General features: G+C 36.5%; 1 pseudogene; it reads right to left on the bottom strand.

Moving 5' to 3' along the window:
* Positions 1 to 3,243: 3,243 nt before the first annotated feature.
* LOC107586066 (mitoferrin-2 pseudogene) lies at positions 3,244 to 5,481 on the bottom strand (annotated as a pseudogene).
* Positions 5,482 to 8,019: the final 2,538 nt, after the last annotated feature.

Genomic DNA, 8,019 nt, shown 5'->3' with positions numbered 1-8,019 from the left:
CTGTGCAAGAACTTTAAGATCATTCTGATCAGTTATCGGCCTACAAGAATGAAATTGCATTGAGAATATAAAAAAATTTCCCCTTGTCTTGGGAATTTGAATCAGGTTTGACTTGCAGCGATGTCCATGAGCGGCTCCATTACAGTCCACCTGGCAGATTGACTGTGAAGTTCACATTCAGCTGGCTGAGCCTGCGGCTCTTCTGTGGCTGATGGTTCTTCATCTGTCATCTGCTCTCTCTCACACCTTTAGAGAAAAAGGAGGAATTTCTGAACCCTATCATCGGCGGCATGCTGTTACTTACCTGTTACATCATTAGGACATAATTGTGACAACTAGGTTTTTACCAAAAAAAAAAAAAAAACACCTCACACACATTGGGACATGCAACCCTAAAAAGTATTTGGGCATTTAAGATATACTTAAAAATGTACAAATTTTATTGCATTAATGTAAAATCTCAAACCAGCACACATTTTCAACATTTTCAATAAAAACAAGATTATGTTTAGATTTTGACGTTATGAACAACAACCAAAGCAATATAATATAATATATATAGAAAAATCTGGGTGTAGAAACAATTTTCATTCAGAAATTGCTTGCATTGTGAAGTTCACATTCAGCTGGCTGAGCCTGCGGCTCTTCTGTGGCTGATGGTTCTTCATCTGTCATCTGCTCTCTCTCACACCTTTAGAGAAAAAAGGAGGAAAAAGGAGGAATTTCTGAACCCTATCATCGGCGGCATGCTGTTACTTACCTGTTACATCATTAGGACATAATTGTGACAACTAGGTTTTTACCAAAAAAAATAAAAAAACACCTCACACACATTGCAACCCTAAAAAGTATTTGGGCATTTAAGATATACTTAAAAATGTACAAATTTTATTGCATTAATGTAAAATCTCAAACCAGCACACATTTTCAACATTTTCAATAAAAACAAGATTATGTTTAGATTTTGACGTTATGAACAACAACCAAAGCAATATAATATAATATATATATAGAAAAATCTGGGTGTAGAAACAATTTTCATTCAGAAATTGCTTGCAAAAATCACAAACAAAGAAACAGGAAGAAAGGCATTGAAAACGTGAAATTCTGAGGTAGGAAAACTAAAATGGTATTTTCTTTGAAAAATATTTTTTTACCACACACGTCAAAAGTTTGAAATAATTACGATTGTTTTTGAAACAGGTCTCACATTCACCAAGGCTGAATTTATTTTATCAAAATACACTAAAAACCGTAATATTGTAGGAAATATTACAATGTTTTCCGTTTTAATATATTTTAAAATGTAATTTATTCCTGTGATGCAAAGCTGAATTTTCAACTGCCATTACTACAGTCTTCAGTATCACATGATCCTTCAGAAATCATTCTAATATGCTGATATGGTGCACAATTATTATAGGTGCTCTATTATTAAAAAATGGTTCTTTTTATTAACGTTGAAGACAGCTTTTGTTGCTTAATATGTTGGTAGAAACAGTGATACATTTTCAAGGTTCTTTGATGAATAGAAAGTTCAATCAACAGCATTAATTTAAAATATAAATCTTGTCATTACTGTCACCTTTGATCTGTTTAATGCATCCTTGCTGAATAAAAGTATATACATCTCTCTCTCTATATATACATATATACACTTTGTGGTATGTGTGTTATATATACATTATATTATTTAGATGTATATTTTGCTTCTGTAAATTTCTAATCCCTTATCTTATTTCTAGTTTATATACTTACATTAGTAATTCATTTTGCACTACATGCTTAATACTTTATACATTATTATTCTTTTTCTCTGTTAATACATATGTGCACTATTTGTAAGCAGCCCAGCTGCAATTGCTTTGGCAATACAAATGTATAGTTTTTGTCATGCCAATAAAGCACACTTAAAATTGAATCGAGAGAGAGGGAGAGGGAGAGAGAGAGGGGGATGCATATATAGTTAGTAGTTAATATGATGTAGCTCATACGGTAAATTACACCTGTGTGAACTTGAGGGCAACTGACTTCATGTATCTACTAAAAATGACCTTGACACCAGTTGAATGAAAGCTAGACAAAAAAAAGAGGTTAGTTCTGAGAAAAAGTGTGGTTTCAGTGTCCAAATACATTTAGGACCACATTAGAGCCAGCCAACATAAAAAAAAGAAACATTTAACCCTCTTGTCCAGACATTAGCAGGCAGGTAAAGTGAGATCTCCTCCACACTCCTTGGCAATTGTTCGGAAACTTGAAGTCAAAGGTCACATGTGCACCTGTGTCTTAGACCAAACACTGAACTTGCCACCAACAGAGATCTTTCAACTCTTACGGCTTAGAGGCGCTGCTCCTTCATTCCCGAGGACACCGGCAGAAGAATTCCACAGTCCACAAAGAGGAATTACTTGAAGTCATGTACGCTGGAAAAAATCTGGTGGAGGATTTACTTTGAAACAATTTTCACTCTCAGAAACCGCCAGGAAATTTCACAAATAATTACAAAGAAACATGAAGTGACACACTGACTTAAATGCAAAATTTTAGAAAGAAAAGACTAATAATATTTTCTTGTAAAATGTACTCCAATAATCACTGATTTTTACAATAAAAAATAAATCAGTCTATGTACTAGATAGCATTTCAGATATTGAGTATTGATTAATTTAATCATCCCAGGAGGTAATGCACTTTTTAAATGGAAATCTATGGTGCAAGTAATTTCAGCATAAATGTAATGCTTAAATGCATAAATGTACACTGTTAAAGCAGTTATATCAATTACACAATGATGAATTACATCAATTCTTTATATATTAGTTATTACAATACAATACAATACATTGACATGTTTCTTGAGTACCAAATCAGCATATTAGAATGATTTTTGAAAGACCATGCGAGACTGAAGACTGGATTAATGACGCTGAAAATTCTGTTTTGCCATCACAGGAATAAAGTACATTTGAAAACATATTCAAATTGAAAGCAGTTATTTTAAATTGTAATAATATTTCACAATATTACTGTTTTAGTGTATTTTTGATCAAATAAATGAAGCCTTTTCATTTAAAAAGAGGCTGCTTCTTCAAAAACAAGACTTCTACAGCTAGCGCATTATTGCAGCCTTTTCTTTTCTTTTTTTTTACAAACCAGCCAAAATTAAATCATGTCAACACAGAACATTCCTTTAACTCCAAACTTGAATTAGACTATATGAATAAATAATTGAACTCACAGACATCAGCTTATGCAAGCCAGGGAAATCCCTGTACTGCTGATTTATTGAAAGCTGAGGAACAAAAAGGAATGGGGCAGACTTGTCGATAAAACTCCTCACATGTTCAACTGCCAGGTGCATTTCAGCTGAAACTCTCAAAAAAAAGAAGAAAAAAAAAAAAGAGCTCAAATTCCGTTAAGAGAAAACCAAAATACATTCCAGTGTCCATCAAGAAATTACTCCAAATAACCAATTCATAGTCACTGAATTACTCAGAAGGACCTCAACAGATTAAATCTGAATCTAAATGTTTAATGACACTCAGGTCATGTGATCTGCATGTCTAAGGCATTGTTGACTGAATAATACTAATGTTGGCCAGAAATGACTGTGTGTCTTCTTAAAGCGGTTATACAGATCTATATGCGGCATCCCCTAGAGACCGCAAAACTATTTCTACAAGTTATGAAGGGGCAACAATCTCAAAAATTTGGATCAACTGCAGGAATATTTCCCACAACTGCTGAGGAAAAGCCACCACCAAATACTACAAAAATACCTCTAACATAGATATCTTTCATTATCTCTGAGAGCTATTCAGCCAGTCAAGGCAATAAATTACTGTACAGGTCTACATTCTGTCATAAAGAATGATTTGAATGATGTTCAAAATCCCAAATTGAATGTACAGTTGTGTCTTTAATTGTGCGTATTGATTTCGGCTGGGAAAATCTTAAAAAGTAGGGGTCAGGTTTGTTGTTCCAGGTACTGTTTAGAAGAAAGAAAGATTTGGAGAAGTTTACAAGCTCTAAACCCCTCCCACAAACGTAAAGACCACCCACTAATTAGCATATAACGTCTAAAGAGGCCTCTGACGCCCTCTTGTGGGAGGTGTAATTTGGGTTAAGTGTTAAGTAGGATGTCTTGAATAAAAACTTGAGGCTTCACAGTGAGAACTTAGGTCATGATTATTAGTTGAATTATACAGGAAAGTTTCAGTATTAAACGCCAACTGAAACGAAGTAAACAGACATGAGTGTTTGGACTCTATATGTGCGTATCGTTTATTAAATCAGTCCTTTTGCAGCTCGCGTACTTATCTGGTTGGTTATGCGAGAGAAAGCCAAGGTCAGGCCAGCTGTGAGCGGTTACTTCTCTCAGTCCCTTTGGATCCTGCGCTTCTCGTGCTGGTGTTTGGTGATAACGTACTTGAAGAACTCGTAGACGGACCAGCTGATGGCAGTCGAGGGCATCTGGTATATGACCCTGGCCTGAACGCCTTTGAAGTAAGCAGGAAGGCCGCCAAGCCTGTAGACAGTCCGGAAGGCATGGCCGAGGCCTGTGATGTGTCTTCCGCTCTGGCTGATGGAATTGAGTGGCAGAGACTCCTGCGTGTTCAGCAGCGTCTTGCAAACGTCCAGTGGCGTGGTGGTAGCGGCGGCGATGGCGCCTGCCAGTGCGCCCGACACCATGTGGGAGGAGGGGTTGTAATGTCTTTGGGGGTTCAGCAGCTCTTGCAGGTACTCGTAGGTCATGAAGTGCAACGTCTGGAATGGGATGTTCATGGTGAGCTGTGTGGTGTAGCTGCGATAAAAGGCCAGCGCCCCCTCCTGCTGCCACACGCAGCGTATACAGTCCAGAACGCCACGGTATGGCGAGTTATACATCTGCATCCTCTGCTTCACCACTGAACAAGGGCGGTCGTCGCAGCCAGTCAGACAGGAAACAAAAGAGGACAGGAAGGGGAACATTAGGCAGGTGCAAGAAGTCAGGTCATGACTGAAATACAGTAGCCCCATCAAAGCAGAAATGTCCGGACATGAGTGGATCAAACGCGTCTCCAGTCTGACCTACAGTCAAGCGGTCTGCGGGGAACAGACGAGGTGAATGAGAGCAGGTGTCTATGCAAGGTCTCAGTCTGGCACCTGCGCTAAATAACCTTGAGTCTCAAGAGTGCAGAAACAGACATTGCTGTCTGAGATTTGGCCCACTGGGGAATTTCGGCCAATGCTACTGTTTCAACAAGGCACAGCTGTTAATTAGAGCAAGGCCAATCTACTCCCACAAGGCTGGCTTTTTTTTTATGAAATTAGCCAGGAAATTAGATCTTTTCTGCCATCTCCTGGCTGGGAGCGCACAGTGAACTTCCAGACCAAAGGAGTCAAAGTTTGCTGGTTAGTAGGGCTGCAACAACTCCATTTGTGCATTTTTGGAAGAGTATATTGTGCAGGATGTGGAATAACACGCTATTTTTCAATAAAACTGAGAAATTAAAGTTAAATAAAGATGTAATTATTTAAATAAAATAAATGGAACTAACTATTGCAGCCCTACTAATTAGCATTGGTGTAATAAACATTTACTTAAGTAGCTGTGTAATCTGATCAAATTTAGCAAACAACAAAAGTCTTACAGTGGTACCATGGTAAAGTGATGGTATCTGATAGTACCACCATGGCACTTTGATAAATACCATGTTAAATCACGATATTTCAAAGAACACCATGGTAAGTGCCCAAAAATGTTATTGTCATGACAAAACAAATCCAACATATATATCCAAACAAAAACAAAATAAAAAATAATTACACAATAAATATACACTACTGGTCAAAGGTGTGGGGTCATTATGAGTTTTTTTGAATGTATTTTATGCTCACCAAGAATATAGAAAAATACAGTAAATTTGTAATATTGTTACAATATATTTACAATTTAAAATCACTGCTTTCTATTTGAATATATTTTAGTGTAATTCATGCCAGTGATGGCAAAACTGAATTTTCAGCATCATTACTCGTCTTCAGTGTCACATGATCCTTCAGAAATCATTCTAATATGCTGATTTGCTGTTCAAGAAACATTTATTATTACTATCAAGTGGAAACTGTGATATATTTTTTTCAGAATTCTTTTGATGCATAAAAAAAAATCAAAAGCACATCATTTATTTGAAATAGAAATCTTTTGTAATATTACAAAATGTCTTTACTGTCACTTCAATTTAAGGCACCTTCACCAAATTAAATTTTTCATTTCTTTCCAAAAAAAATAAATAAATAAAATTTCACCCCAAACTTTTGAATAGCAGTGAATTCAATTCAATTCAAGTTTATTTGTATACCGCTTTTCACGATACAAATCGTTGCAAAGCAACTTTACAGCAAATTAAGTTTCTAATTTGCAACAATAAGGTCAAACAGGGAGAGACATAATTTAACCACCTAATCTGCTTTTCCAGCAGATCTACATTATCACCGGACATGCATGAAAATTGTGGATGCAATTCAGTACCTGTAACCAGCTTCTAAAGAAACACTGGCATTGATTCAACAGGGAAACAATGTTTGTACTTACTTAGTACTTAGTAATGTACTTGGTTGCACAACACATTTTGTAGAGTTACATTGTGGCCTTGAACCTATACCACAAAAGTCATGTTTGAACTGACATGGTCAGAGAGGCTGAAAAAGTTCAGAGCAACAGCTGCAAGCCTGCAATGTGGTGAAATTGAAGATGCCTGCTGTGGTTGCATGAGTAACAGTATTCCTGTAAGGAAACAATACTTCCATAAAACAGGAAATAATCATATTTGCCAATAAATGTGTGCAAACTACGCCTAAAGCCAGTTCCTCGTGACAGGGGAGTGAGGAACTACAACCTCCGACAGGTAGTTTCAAGACTGCTCTTGAAATGCTCAGGATTGCAAAACGGGCCAGGGAACAGAGACAAAACTGATCAGACAGAAGTGATCTTTTATTACAATGAGTTACTGAATGTCTACCAAGAAACAGCCAGCTGAGATTAAGGTGTCCAACGTTCACAAAAAAAACGTGCTTTGACCCTGTAGTACATTTACCACCTAGAAAACAATGTACAAGAACTATGAGAGCAAAATGTGCTGGGGAGCTTGGTACATGAACAAAACAAACACTATAGAGTTCCCGTCCTTTTTGACCAATCAATTTCCTTCTATAACTTTTTTAGTCATTAGTGATTACTGGACACATTTTTTTTAATTAATATATTATTTTTTATAGCCAACCAAAAAAAAAAGGTATTATATTAAATTATTATTATATTAATTCATTATATTAATTGACACAATTATTATCAAACAATTATTTAAACTGCATGTTTTCTGCTTAAAAATAAGGGTCGTTTTTGGCTTTGGACTAAAACAAAAAGCAGAAGGGCTTAAAGTCATTCTCTCTTCATTCTTTCACTTTTCGCCAAGAATATAACTATTTCTTTGGTAACCGCAGTAAACAAAGCAGTGCAGCACCTGATTTTGCAACTTGCAGCGCTAATATTTAATCAATTAAACCATAGCCTTTTCAAGTGTAAGCTATATCTCAATGTGCATGTATAGTTGTTTTTTTCACCGGAGCACCACCTGAGTCTTCTCCTCCCGTCCCATTTCTACCAGTGATCCTTTCCTTCCCGCGGTACTCATCATTGTTGTAGGTTGCCAAGTTGAGGAGACAAATGGGTTGAAATTTGTATCTGTCGACTGTGTGAAAAGGATGCATTTCATACAAGATCTGGCAACTGGGCAACCTTGGAATTTGTTGTTGTGATTATTCATATAATGAGGTTTGGCCCATACAAATTACGGGAGTTTTACTGGAGGCGAATGTAGCAAATATATAAAATACGCCCAGTGGGATTTATTTTTTATAGAAAAGATTACAAATACGGGAGAAATATGGGAAAATATTTAAACGGGATGACAGCGCGATAGAATGGCAAAATACGGGAGAATCCCGGGAAAAACGGGAGAGACGACGATTTTTTTT

The sequence above is a fragment of the Sinocyclocheilus grahami genome, unplaced genomic scaffold (assembly GCF_001515645.1).
Source record: "Sinocyclocheilus grahami isolate Dianchi unplaced genomic scaffold, SAMN03320097.WGS_v1.1 scaffold77.1, whole genome shotgun sequence".
In the NCBI taxonomy this organism is placed as follows: Eukaryota; Metazoa; Chordata; class Actinopteri; order Cypriniformes; family Cyprinidae; genus Sinocyclocheilus; species Sinocyclocheilus grahami.
This window is presented reverse-complemented; position numbering and strand designations above follow the sequence as displayed.